This window comes from Wyeomyia smithii, chromosome 1 (genome assembly GCF_029784165.1).
Source record: "Wyeomyia smithii strain HCP4-BCI-WySm-NY-G18 chromosome 1, ASM2978416v1, whole genome shotgun sequence".
Classification (NCBI taxonomy): Eukaryota; Metazoa; Arthropoda; class Insecta; order Diptera; family Culicidae; genus Wyeomyia; species Wyeomyia smithii.
In genome coordinates this window covers 105,407,327-105,421,042 of record NC_073694.1, presented here as the reverse complement: position 1 = coordinate 105,421,042, position 13,716 = coordinate 105,407,327, and the positions used below count along the sequence as shown (strand labels likewise).

The 13,716-nt window shown below is 51.9% G+C and overlaps 1 pseudogene; it reads left to right on the top strand.

Annotated features, from left to right (window-relative positions):
• Positions 1–6,116: 6,116 nt before the first annotated feature.
• On the top strand, positions 6,117–6,264 carry LOC129719341 (5.8S ribosomal RNA; annotated as a pseudogene).
• The last annotated feature ends 7,452 nt before the right edge of the window (positions 6,265–13,716 follow it).

Sequence of the window (13,716 nt, the reverse complement as noted above, 5' to 3'; positions counted from 1 at the left end):
ACCAATCTGCCTGCTGGACACGGCGGGCAAGGTGCTTGAGACGGTAATCCTCAATAGACTGGTGAAATATACAGAAAGTGAGAACGGTCTATTAAGCAACCAGTTCGGTTTTCGAAAAGGTAGGTCCACGGTGGATGCAATCCTCTCCGTCACCAGAACGGCTGAGGTTGCAATCCAACGCAAGAGGGGCATTCGTTACTGCGCGATCGTCACGCTCGACGTGAAGAACGCGTTTAACAGTGCCAGCTGAGACTCCATAGCCTTAGCGCTACAGAGTCTCAGAGTGCCGACGCCGCTGTACAAGATTTTGGGTAGCTACTTTCAGAATCGAGTGCTAGTGTATAACACAAACGAGGGTCAGAAAAGCGTTCCAGTTACCGCAGGTGTACCGCAAGGTTCCATCCTGGGCCCGATACTGTGGAACGCCATGTATGACGGCGTGTTAAAACTAACACTCCCTCCAGGGGTGGTGATCGTGGGCTTCGACGATGACATAACTCTTGAGGTCTATGGCGAGTCAATTAGAGAGGTAGAGTTAAAGGACGCGCTATCAATGCGCGTAGTGGAAGACTGGATACACTCCAGGAAACTGGAGCTAGCGCACCATAAGACTGAAGTTATTGTCGTAAATAACAGAAAGTCGGAGCAGGAGGCATCGATCAGTGCTGGTGCATGCACTATCGCCTCAAAACGCTCGCTGAAGCTTCTGGGGGTTATGATCGACGACAAGCTCACGTTCGGGAGCCACGTCGAGTATACCTGCAAGAAAGCTTCCATGGCTGTGGCAGCGCTATCTCGCATGATGGCAAACAGCTCGGCGGTCCGTAGCAGCAGGCGCAAAGTCCTTGCTAGCGTGACCACGTTCATACTCAGGTATGGAGGACCAGTGTGGTCCAAGGTATTGAGTACCTCCTGCCATCGCGGCAAACTAGGGAGTACGTACAGGCTTATGTGCCTAAGGGTCGCGTGCGCATACCGAACAGTGTCGTACGAGGCGGTTTGCGTCCTGGCTGGCATGATGCCCATCAGCATCATCGTCAAAGAGGATGTAGAGTGCTTCGACCAACGCGACACGAGGGTTATACGCAACACCATACGGTCATCTTCAATGGCCAGGTGGCAGCGGGAGTGGTCCAACACTACAAAAGGTAGATGGACACACCGACTCATTCCAGAGTTAGCATGCTGGATTAATAGGCGCCATGGGGAAGTAACCTTCCATCTGACACAGATCCTGTCAGGCCATGGCTGCTTTAGGCAGTACCTGCATAGGTTCGGGTACGCCGAGTCCCCTATGTGCCCCGCTTGTACGGGTGCGGAAGAAAGCGCGGAGCATGTGTTCTTCACATGCCCGCGTTTCGAGCGGGTACGGTACGAAATGCTGGCAATAAGTGGGATGGACACCACGCCAGAGAACATCGTGCGTAGGATGTGCGAAAATAGGGATATCTGGGATGCGGTCTTCACGGCCGCATCACAGATCGTTAGTATTTTCGATCGATTTGCCCCAGTTAGTTAATGGTTAACTAACTGGCCTGTATAGGCTGCTCTGCTACCCATAGAGGTAAGTGCGAAAAGCACGACGGGCCCTCTCCCTGAAGTAATGCCTAACGGCGGTCCCGGGGAGACCAAGGGCTTTAGCTGTTCAGCTTAAGGTTGCTCAGCATGGGTAAAAGCAGACATACACCACAGTCCGGGTGTTTGGATACTCAGCACGCGATGATGACGGTCGATCATGCCAAGCACTGTATACGGGATGGTACACTACGTGCCGGCTACGTGACATTATCATTCATCGCACCCGAGACATACACCACAGTCCGGGTGTTTGGATACTCAGCTACACGCAATAATGACGATCGATCATGCCAAGCACGGTATACGGGTTGGTTCACTATGTGCCGTCTACGTGACATTGATTGTATGCCCGCGACGATGACGATCGATCATGCCAAGCACGGTGTACGGGAAGATACACTACGTGCCGGTGTTTTGTCTTCCCAGGTGTGCGCAAAAAACTGTCGAACTCTGTAATTATTATACATTTTCGTAATTATAGGTCTGAGCCTAAGTGTTCAAAATTAATATATAATATTAGTTACTTAGAGTTTAATATCAAATTTGAATTTAATTAAACTAAATCCTAATCTAAACCTAACGCTAAATTCTTAAATTTATCCTAATTACTTACGCTACAGTATAACTAAAACTAATTAAATGAATCACCCTAAAGATACGATACTATTACAATGAAACACATCTAAAATTCATCCACTGATAAGAGAACGAGAGTATGAACGCGTTGTCACACGAAGATCGATAAATAGGTGATAGATTATAAATGATAGAATGTAAGGACAGTACCGAATAAACCCCAAAAGAAGACGGATCAAATTTTTGCACTCTACAAGGCCTGTGCGTTTCTTTTTACTTGATATCGCCAATCTGAATTTGACGGGAAGAAGGCCATATTATTCCGTGGTGTTTGAACCGCTGGTGTGAAAGACCAGTCTGAAGCCTTTCTGGGCCGTGTCTCCGTATACGGAAGAAAATCCTCCGAATCCTCGCCAGCAGATTGGCAAGCCCCAACACTAAGGTTGATATCGAAAAAGTACGCCTTACTGATATCGAGCAGTCAAGTAGCATCGCAGCTAACCTTGTGAAGCTTCTTACGCTACCACCACGGCACCACGCGGGTTCGGTAACCGGGGAACCGGTGTCGTACACTGCATGGCCAGTAGATTAGCTAAGATTATGGGTGGCGAGCCATACACCTAGGCGTCTATCGTCTCGCAGGGCGAAGTATGGTACTTTACACCGGCCTTGTGTAAGTACAAGTGGGCAGGCTGACGGTTGGTGTGCCTGATGCCTGCCTGCGCAGCAACGTACTGGTCCTATTCGTTGTATGACGGTCAGATTAGCTTGGTTTATGGGCGGGCGAGCCTCACACCCAAGCGTCTACCATCTCGAAGGGCGAAGTGTGGTACTTTACACCGGCCTTAAGGTACAAGTGGCGATGCTTAGATTTGGCGTACTTGATGCTCGCTGCGGCGGGCTGTATACATATGTGTGCATGGTAGTGCAGCGTATGGGCACTGTACACTCGAGAGGGAAGTGCATGAATGTTATACGGCTACCACGTTACAAATGTAGCGGCAGTAGCATGTATTATGACCCCAACCGAGAATGCCGACCCACAAATGTGTGTGGTAAGCGCGCAAAGTGGGAATCTTTTGACTAGTGTTATGCTTCCGATATACGAGAACGGATAGACTGCGTTTGGTTTTCGCTGATGTCCGCATTCCACGTATATCGGATGGAATGCGAAAGAGGTTGAACGATACGATGGAAAAGCATTGCGGTGAGGTTGTACGGAGCAATATACACAATAAACAATAATATCGCACGCTAGCCTGGGGGCTAATGCGGTCTCGATCAACTAGATTAGTCAAGAGAATTCGTTATCGATATTGTTTTCTGCACATTTTGCATGTTGTAGGATAAGTACAACGATACACCGTGCCCCAGTGCTGTTTCGAGAAAATTTCCAGCTCGAAAAGATCCTCGACTCGATCGGGAATCGAACCCGATATCACAACCGTGTGGGAGAGCTAGCCGACCGACATCGCTAACCACAGAACCACGGGGACCACTATACACACACATGAGTAATATGCGCACACAAGGCCCGCTTGAGGGACACATCTATTGGGAGAGCGCGTGCGTTGCAAAGACGCCGCAATCGATCAGGGCACGTCAAAGCGTTTGTGAGCTAATTAAATGAATTCTGGTTGATCCTACCAGTAATATACGCTTGTCTCAAAAGTTAAGCCATGCTTGTCTAAGTACGAACAGATTTAATGTGAAACGGCATAAGCCTCAGGTTAACAGCTATAATTTACAAGATCATTTAACTAGTTACTTGGATAACTGTGGAAAATCTAGAGCTAATACATGCATAATGCAGGGACCTCGCGGAACCTGCGCAATTATTAGTCAAACCAATCGTCCTACGTGACGTGTTGAGTTGAAATCTGGATAATTTTGTTGATCGTATGGTCTAGCACCGACGACAGATCTTTCAAATATCTACCCTATCAACTATTGATGGTAGTATAGAGGACTACCATGGTTGCAACGGGTAACGGGGAATCAGGGTTCGATTCCGGAGAGGGAGCCTGAGAAATGGCTACCACATCCAAGGAAGGCAGCAGGCGCGTAAATTACCCAATCCCGGCTCGGGGGGGTGGTGACGAGAAATAACAATATAAGGCTCTTGTATGATGTCTTATGATTGGAAAGAGTTGAGCATAAATCCTTCAACAAGGATCAAGTGAAGGGCAAGTCTGGTGCCAGCAGCCGCGGTAATTCCAGCTCCACTAGCGTATATTAAAATTGTTGCGGTTAAAACGTTCAAAGTTTATTCTTGTCCAACACGGGTGCTACATCGGATAATGATCGTAGGTCACTGGATTGCTGCGACTATAAGACTGGGTGTGCGGTGCATTTGCAGGCCGGTGTGCGTTTGCGCGTGCATCGCGTTCGCCCGCCGTTCAGTGGCGTCTGATGCCTTTCATTGGGTGTTGGAGTTTCCCACAAGCCCAGCTGCTATTACCTTGAACAAATTAGAGTGCTCAAAGCAGGCTACTACTATGGCCGTGAATAATCTTGCATGGAATAATGGAATATGACCTCGGTCTCAATATTCGTTGGTTCGTGATACAGATCAAGAGGTAATGATTAACAGAAGTAGTTGGGGGCATCAGTATTACGGCGCGAGAGATTAAATTCGTAGACCGTCGTGAGATTAGCTAAAGCAAAAGCAATTGCCATGGATGCTTTCATTAATTAAGAACGAAAGTTAGAGGATCGAAGGCGATTAGATACCGCCCTAGTTCTAACCGTAAACTATGCCAATTAGCAATTGGGAGACGCTACATTTTGGTGCTCTCAGTAGCTTCCGGGAAACCAAAATCAGGCTCCGGGGGAAGTATGGTTGCAAAGTTGAAACTTAAAGGAATTGACGGAAGGGCACCACCAGGAGTGGAGCCTGCGGCTTAATTTGACTCAACACGGGAAAACTCACCAGGTCCGAACTTATTGAGGTAAGACAGATTAGAAGCTCTTTCTCAAAGATAAGGGTAGTGGTGCATGGCCGTTCTTAGTTCGTGGAGTGATTTGTCTGGTTAATTCCGGTAACGAACGTGACTCAATCAATTAAATAGAACGTTGTCAGTAGTCACATGACGATCCCGTTCGGTTGGACCCGGTTTCGCGGTGGTGGTCGGTCTTCCGGTCGGTCTGATCTGTGAGGTCATCGGTGCTTTCAACCGACGGTGTAGTGTGACCTGATAATACGTCAACTTCTCGAGGTTGACTTCTACTTAATGGGACGCTTTGTGTTCAGCAAAATGAGATTGAGCGATAACAGGTCCGTGATGCCCTTAGATGTTCTGGGCTGCACGCGCGCTACAATGTGAGCAGCAGCGTGTACCCTATCCCGAAAGGGACGGGAAATCACTGAAATGCTCATTTAGTCGGGATTATGGATTGAAACGGTCCATATGAACCTGGAATTCCCAGTAAGTGCTGGTCATTAGCTAGCGTTGATTACGTCCCTGCCCTATGTACACACCGCCCGTCGCTACTACCGATGGATTATTTAGTGAGGTCTCTGGAAGTGAACATTTGTTGGTCCCTCGCGGATTGCATTTGACTCGCTGAAGTTGACCGAACTTGACGATTTAGAGGAAGTAAAAGTCGTAACAAGGTTTTCGTAGGTGAACCTGCGGAAGGATCATTACTGATGCATGTCGTGCGAATCGACTGGCCATAGGACTCAAGTACGTGGGTCCACTGCGCGTGCGCTTCCCGTGCGCGTCGCGTAGAAACAATCACGTCCTACCATTGAGTGTTTTGCTCTTTACTACTGTCATCGTGCGCTTGCTTTGCCTGCTTGTGCGCACGGGTGGTACGGGCCATCGTTAGTCTCTCTCGGCGTATGTAGTGGTCCCATGCGAAATCCGTTTCAGACTAGTGGTGCGAGCCGGAGGCACAGTGCGCATTTTTTTTATGTTTTGATATGTTTTGTGCTATTGTTGATATTTTGCGAAAAAAACCCTAGGCAGGGGATCACTCGGCTCGTAGATCGATGAAGACCGCAGCTAAATGCGCATCAGAATGTGAACTGGACATGAACACCGACTAGTTGAACGCATATTGCATATTATACACCCAGTATGATGTACACATTTTTGAGTGCCTATATTTATCGATTCAACTATACGTGTACCCTCCGCACGTATGCGTAGTGATGTTTTCCTACCTTCATTGGTGGTAAAACATTGAAGATCATTGTGCTCGCCCACAATGCCGATATGTACAACCGTTACCCAAGTGTGGCAACGTGCCGGTTGCTGCGTCTAGGTAGTACAGTACGGCAAATAATCTATAAGTAGGCCTCAAATAATGTGTGACTACCCCCTGAATTTAAGCATATTAATAAGGGGAGGAAAAGAAACTAACAAGGATTCCCCGAGTAGCTGCGAGCGAAACGGGTGGAGCGTAGAGGCGATACCCGGTGCGGTGTCTGCCTGGTTCCGTGTACTGGAAATTTTGTCATCTGCCATAATCATAATCAGTCCCGATTCAAGTTCAACTTGAACGTGGCTTTTACTCCCATAGAGGGTGATAGGCCCGTAGAACGGCGCTGATGTTGGAAAATTTTTCCATGGAGTCGTGTTGCTCGTTGGTGCAGCACCAAGTGGGAGGTAAACTCCTTCTAAAGCTAAATATCGCCACGAGACCGATAGCGAGCAAGTACCGTGAGGGAAAGTTGAAAAGCACTCTGAATAGAGAGTCAAAAAGTACGTGAAACTGCCTAGGGCTCAAGCCCAGTGAACTCGATTATCCGAGGCGGAGATATTCACCTGTGGCTGGGCGGTTCGCCCCGGGGCATTTATCTCCTAACACAAGAGGACATTGCGATCCATTACAAACAGCTTGTAGCCCCCGTGGCAGCAAATCGGGTCCGACAGGTTGCCCCTAGGTGCTGGTTGTTAGTTCCACCGTAGCGACGTTCAGTTCTGAAGGCCTACGTCGCGAGCCGGAGCCTAACGCACGTGGTGTGCAGTCAGACACGTGATGGACCCTACGCGTGACACCGTCCTGTATGCCTTCTTGCATACTCCAATAACACCGTCCTGCATGCTTTCATGCATACACACTCCGGTTTTTGGTTATGGCGGACTGTCGATCGGCAATGAGCAAATCGAGGTACCTTCAGGACCCGTCTTGAAACACGGACCAAGAAGTCTATCTTGCGCGCAAGCCAATGGTGAGCCGCGTGCCCCTCCCGGGTGCGCTGGTGTTTTTATGAACAACCAAAGGCGTAAAAAACATAACTCCTTACCTGCTCGTTCCTACATCCCCGGGTGTTATAAACGGCATGCAGTTGGCGGGAGACACGTGTTCGCACGCGCCTTCCCGCCACCGTGCCATAACATACCGCGAGTGTGCAGGATGTGACCCGAAAGATGGTGAACTATGCCTGATCAGGTTGAAGTCGAGGGAAACCCTGATGGAAGACCGAAGCAGTTCTGACGTGCAAATCGATTGTCAGAATTGGGCATAGGGGCGAAAGACCAATCGAACCATCTAGTAGTTGGTTCCCTCCGAAGTTTCCCTCAGGATAGCTGGAGCACGCAACGTTTCGGATCCTATTCTTATCTGGTAAAGCGAATGATTAGAGGCCCAAGGTTCGAAATGATCTTAACCTATTCTCAAACTATAAATGGGTACGTACGATAACATTCTTGGTTGATGTTGTTGCGCGAACACGACGAGCGCACCTCTAGCGGACGCGTCCACTCAGTTGACGTAAAAGATACCGGTGTGCTTCGTGGGGTTATTACTACCTCTCGGTATAAGGTTTCCTGTTCAGCGTTCAGTCATGTCTTCATTCCTGGCTATAATGTAGAAGACGGAGCCTGTCGGGCCTTGCCGTTCCATGTCCTAGCGGGAGATTCGAAACGGGCTCGGCATCTGGCGTGCGTGGCTTTGTTGCTGCGTATGGCGGTGTGTCGGTTCCCGGTAGTAGAACCCTGCTCATGAGCGGTAAGGCCGCAGCTCAACTTTCATACAGTACGCAAATGACAGTAAGACATCTGAATATTCCAAGTCGTGGACAGTGCCAGGTGCGGAGTTTGACTGGGGCGGTACATCTCAAACTCCCTGAAGGTAGGCAAGGCTCCGGGACGGAATCCCGAACTTGGCTATCAAGGCGGCCATCAAAGAATCCACCGGGTTGTTCAGGGCGGTCATGCAGAAATGCCTTGACGACTGCCTCTTCCCGGACGTGTGGAAGCGCCAGAGGCTGGTGCTGTTGCTGAAGGTTGGGAAACCACCAGGTGACCCATCGGCATACAGACCAATCTGCCTGCTGGACACGGCGGGCAAGGTGCTTGAGAGGGTAATCCTCAATAGACTGGTGAAATATACAGAAAGTGAGAACGGTCTATCAAGCAACCAGCTCGGTTTTCGAAAAGGTAGATCCACGGTGGATACAATTCTCTCCGTCAGAACGGCTGAGGTTGCAATCCAACGCAAAAGGAGGGGCATTCGTTACTGCGCGATCGTCACGCTTGACGTGAAGAACGCGTTTAACAGTGCCAGCTGGGACTCCATAGCCTTAGCGCTACAGAGTCTCAGAGTGCCGACGCCGCTAAACAAGATTCTGGGTAACTACTTTCAGAATCGAGTGCTAGTGTATAACACAAACGAGGGTCGGAAAAGCGTTCCGGTTACCGCAGGTGTACCGCAAGGTTCCATCCTGGGCCCGGTACTGTTTTTTTTTTTCAAAGGTGGCGGGGAAATCTGCAAACAGACACCTGAGAAGAGAACTCAGGGTGTGGGGATGAGACTAGGGGAGAGATGCTGGGGTAGTTACACTCGCCCAGGCACCTACTGATCCCTGTCCCGACCCACTAAAACCCCTCCAGTCTCCAGCCCTGGTCTTCCCGGAACGACGGTTAAGTATTACGTCGGGGAGTGGCTTTTGTGCGTGATGCACCCACTTTACTCTTATAACCTCCTAGCTAACTACCTGGAGACTGGTAATTAGCTACCACTGGCGTGTTGGTGGTTGACCCGCCACACACGTTGCAGCTCCAGAACAATCTGAGAGGCGGCCGCACAGACCGCGTTCCAGATGTCCGGGTCGTCGCACATCCTCCGGACTAGATTGTCCGGAGTAGTGCCAGGCCCGCTCACAGCCATCATGATGCTTCTCGCTCTTACGAAACGGGGGCATACGAAGAAGACATGCTCAGCAGTCTCCTCCTCCTCCACGCACTCGGGATACATGGGGGACACCGCGTGTCCGAACCTGTGCAGATATTGCCTGAAACAACCATGGCCTGACAGGATTTGTGTCAGGTGGAAGTTCACTTCACCATGTCGTCTCCCGACCCAGCCGGATATCTCCGGTATGAGTCGGTGCGTCCATCTGCCCTTTGTGGAGTTGGACCATTCCCGCTGCCAGCGGAGCATCGAGAATGACCTTCTGGTACCTCGTATGCCCCTTGTGTCACGTTGGTCGAAACACTCTCTGTCCTCCTTGATGGCGATGCTGATAGGCATCATGCCGGACAAGACACAGATTGCATCGTATGACACCGTACGATACGCACTCGCAACTCTCAGGCACATGAGCCTGTAGGTGCTTTCCAGTTTACCACGGTAACTGTTAGTACCTAGCGCTCTGGACCACACTGGCCCACCATACCTAAGTATGGACGAAACCACGCTGGCAAGAAGTCTTCGCTTGCTGCCATAAACCGCTGAGCTATTGGACATCATACGAGATAGTGCTGCAATAGCCGATGAGGCTCTCTTACAGGCATAGTCGACGTGACTCCCGAACGTGAGCTTGTCGTCCACCATAACCCCCAAGAGCTTCAGGGATCGCTTCGAGGTGATGGTGCAGTCTCCGACTCTGACCACCGCCTGTTGCTCCGATTTACGGTTGTTCACAACCGTGACCTCCGTCTTATGATGCGCGAGCTCCAGTTTCCTGGAGCGCATCCAGTCCTCGACCTTGCGTATACAGTGCGCGGCCGTCAACTCGACCTCCTCGATGGACTCGCCGTAAACCTCCAGCGTTATGTCGTCTGCAAAGCCGACGATCACAACCCCTACAGGGAACTTGAGTTTCAACACTCCGTCATACATGACATTCCACAACACCGGGCCCAGGATAGAACCTTGCGGAACTCCTGCGGTAATTGGGACGCACTTCTGACCCTCCTCTGTGTCGTTAACAAGTATTCGATTCTGGAAATAATTTTCCAGAATCTTGTACAGCGACACCGGTACATGGATGCTCCTGAGCGCGAGCGCTATGGAGTCCCAACTGGCACTATTGAACGCATTCTTCACGTCGAGCGTGACGATTGCGCAGTAGCGTATTCCCCTTCTCTTGCGCTGGATTGCTACCTCCGCCGTCTTGGTGACGGAAGAGATTGCCCAGCGTGGACCTGCCCTTCCGGAAGCCGAACTGGTTACTTGCCAGACCGTGTACACCCTCCGTGTACTTCACCAGTCTGTTGAGGATGATCCTCTCAAGCACCTTGCCCGCGGTGTCCAGCAGGCAGATAGGCCTATATGCCGATGGGTCCCCTGGCGGTTTCCCAGCCTTCGGCAATAAGACCAGTCTCTGCCGCTTCCACCTGTCCGGAAAGAGACAGTCATCCAGGCACCTCTGCATGACTGCCCTGAACAGCCCGGGGGCCGTTTTTATCGCCAGCCTGATCGCCAGGTTAGGGATACCATCCGGTCCCGGTGCCTTGCTCACCTTTAGGGATTTGGCGATCACGATGAGTTCCTCATTCGTAACCCTTGCCTCCTCCCCTGCCTCGACACGGCTGTCGTCGCTCACGGATTGGATGCTCGGCAGGTTGGCCGACCATCTCTGGTCTATGTCTGAGATACTGGAACGTCGGACGTGAGACTCGACCGCCGGAGGCCAAGGACTTGGCTCGTGGCGTGGAAAGAGTCCCTCGGTGATACGCTCCAGCATCGCTGGTGATCGCTCTGCAGGCGCCAGCGCGCCTTTAGTCTTGGCCATTACGATCCTGTAGGCGTCACCCCACGGATTTGTATTGGCATTCGCACATAGCCTATCGAAGCAGGCCCTCTTGCTGGCCTTTATCGCACTCTTTAGCATCGATCTTGCCGAACTGAATGCTGCGCGGCGCTCTGTCCTCTCTTCTTCGTTTCGCGCACGCTGCATCCTCCGTCTTGCACGGAGGCACGCACTGCGAAGGTCGGCTATCGCGTCCGTCCACCAGTAAACCGGTGGCTTTCCATTCCTAGGTTGGCGAGTCCTAGGCATGGTGGCGTCGCACGCCCGCGATAGCATAGCAACTAGTTGGTCAGCAGTCGGGCGGAGCCAACTGCTCCCCTCGCGCTCCCTTCTCATTGCCTCTTCGAATACCTCGGCATCAAAGTGCGATGTCTTCCACCCGCGAACGGTCGGAGTGTTGGCGCTACCCGTCGCTTGCCGCCTCTCGTTGTTGTCTACACTAAAACAGACCGCCTGGTGGTCGCTATTAGTGTAGCCATCGTCTACCCTCCAGTTCTTGATCAGTCCTGGGCTGGAGAACGTCACGTCGATGATCGACTCCGCACCATTTCTGCTAAATGTACTTTTGTTCCCAACGTTGGCCAGATCTAGGTTGAGCTTTGCAAAAGCCTCCAACAGGATCTGGCCCCTCTGGTTCGTGAAGCAACTTCCCCACTCAACAGCCCAAGCGTTGAAGTCGCCCGCCACCACCAACGGCGTTAGGCCCGTTAGCTCCATGGATAGGAGGTCGACCATCTGGATGAACCTTTCGGTAGACCAACGTGGCGGAGCATAGCAACTGCAGTAGAACACTCCGTTCACCTTAGCAACTACGTACCCTTCTTCTGAGGTTGAGACAACCTCCTGAACCGGGAACTTGCTCGTCGTACATATGGCCGCCAATCTGGACTTATCCGCAACCCAGTTACCGTTTCCGGGAGGGATGCGGTAGGGGTCCGATATGACGGCGATGTCCGACAACGACTCAGTGGCTGCTTGGTGTAGCAGCTGCTGAGCCGCGAAGCAATGGTTCAGGTTCAGTTGCGTCACCCTTACGCCCGTGGTTTCGCAGCCGGCTTACCGGCTGGGCACCTGGGGCCTCCCATAAAGTGTTTGGCGTCCCGTTTCCCGGAACATACCATGCACTTGGGAGACTCCCCACAGTCCTTTGCTTTATGGCCTGCACCTCCACATCGCCTGCACAGCTGGCTCCTATCGGGCCCCTTGCAGGTCCAGGACTTATGTCCGCCCTCGAAGCACCGGAAGCAAATGTCTGGTTGCTGTAGTATGCCCAGAGGACATACCGACCAGCCGACCTTCAACTTGCCCTCTTTCAGGGCCAGGTTAGCGTCCGCCGACGGTAGTCGGAAGGTAGCTACCTGGGTCCCCGCCGGACCTTTGCGGAGGCGGATTGACTCCTTAGCCACCTCCACCCCGCACTTCGCTTTAAGGGCTTGTGCAATGTCGCACCCCTCAGTGATTTCGTCCAGGTTTTTAAGCTGGAGAGTCACTTCTGAGGTGAGTGCCCGCACTTGCACCTCCTTCCCTAGGACCTTTTCAGCTACCGTTTTGTAGGTAGCCCCCTTGTTCTTGGCGTCCTTCCGGAGCTCAAGTATCATCTCGCCAGTGCGAGATCGGCGGATACTCCGCACATCCGCCCCCAGATCCTTGAGCTGGGTTTCCCCCCTCATCTTCTTCAAGACTTCTGAGTACTTCGACCCATCTGTCTTGAGTATGAGGGCATCACCCCTACTCCGCGCCTTTTTGACCTTTTTTGGTCCTCTGGCTGCTCCGCCATCCTGACGCGTCGCACCTTCCCGACGCTTCCTACCCTCTACGGTAGTCCAAGGATTGCCCGTAGCCTCCACCTGTGCCTTTTCCGCGGTGGACCTTGAACCGGTTGGCGTGTGTTCCCGTGGGAGTAGCACGACCAATCGTTTCTTGGTGTTCCCGGGGGCCGTTTCCCCCGGGGACTGCCTCGTTCGCTTAGCGACCTGCCCCGTGGAGCAGACCGACGCGAACGAGGGGGCGTCTGTCTGCACCTCTTTAGATGCAGTCGCCCTCCCGGTCCTGGCCGCTTTCTCGGCCGCCTTCACCCGAGCTACGAGTTCTTCGTGCTCCTTTCTGGCTTCATCAATGGTGCTCCGAAGCAGGAGGAGGCTCTGCTTCAGGTCGCCAGCGATGTTTCGCCTGTTCGCCGAGAACTCGATTATGGCATCGAGTTGTTCAGACAGCGCCGCCACTCTTGGCCGCGTGTCCATGCACCTTTCGACGGCCTTGACTAGCAAGGGACCGTCCACCGAGATGTCTGGTGTGGACACCGACGGATTCGCCGTTTTTCCACCTCCAGACTTCGCCGCATCCGTCTCCGCCTTCTTCTGCGGAGACCGCTGGATGCCACCTCGTGCGAAGGGATTTGGTAACCCCTCCGCACCCGTCTCTTTTTGGTTCTTCGAGCTCATTTTGTTAATTGGGTCCCCCTTCCAGCCGCTATCCTTGTCCATAGATGAGAAGTCGCTTGTATGGTCCCATGGTAATCTATGCCGAAGCAGTGAGGCCATGGGTAAGGGGGGTCGCCATAGTACCTTATGAGC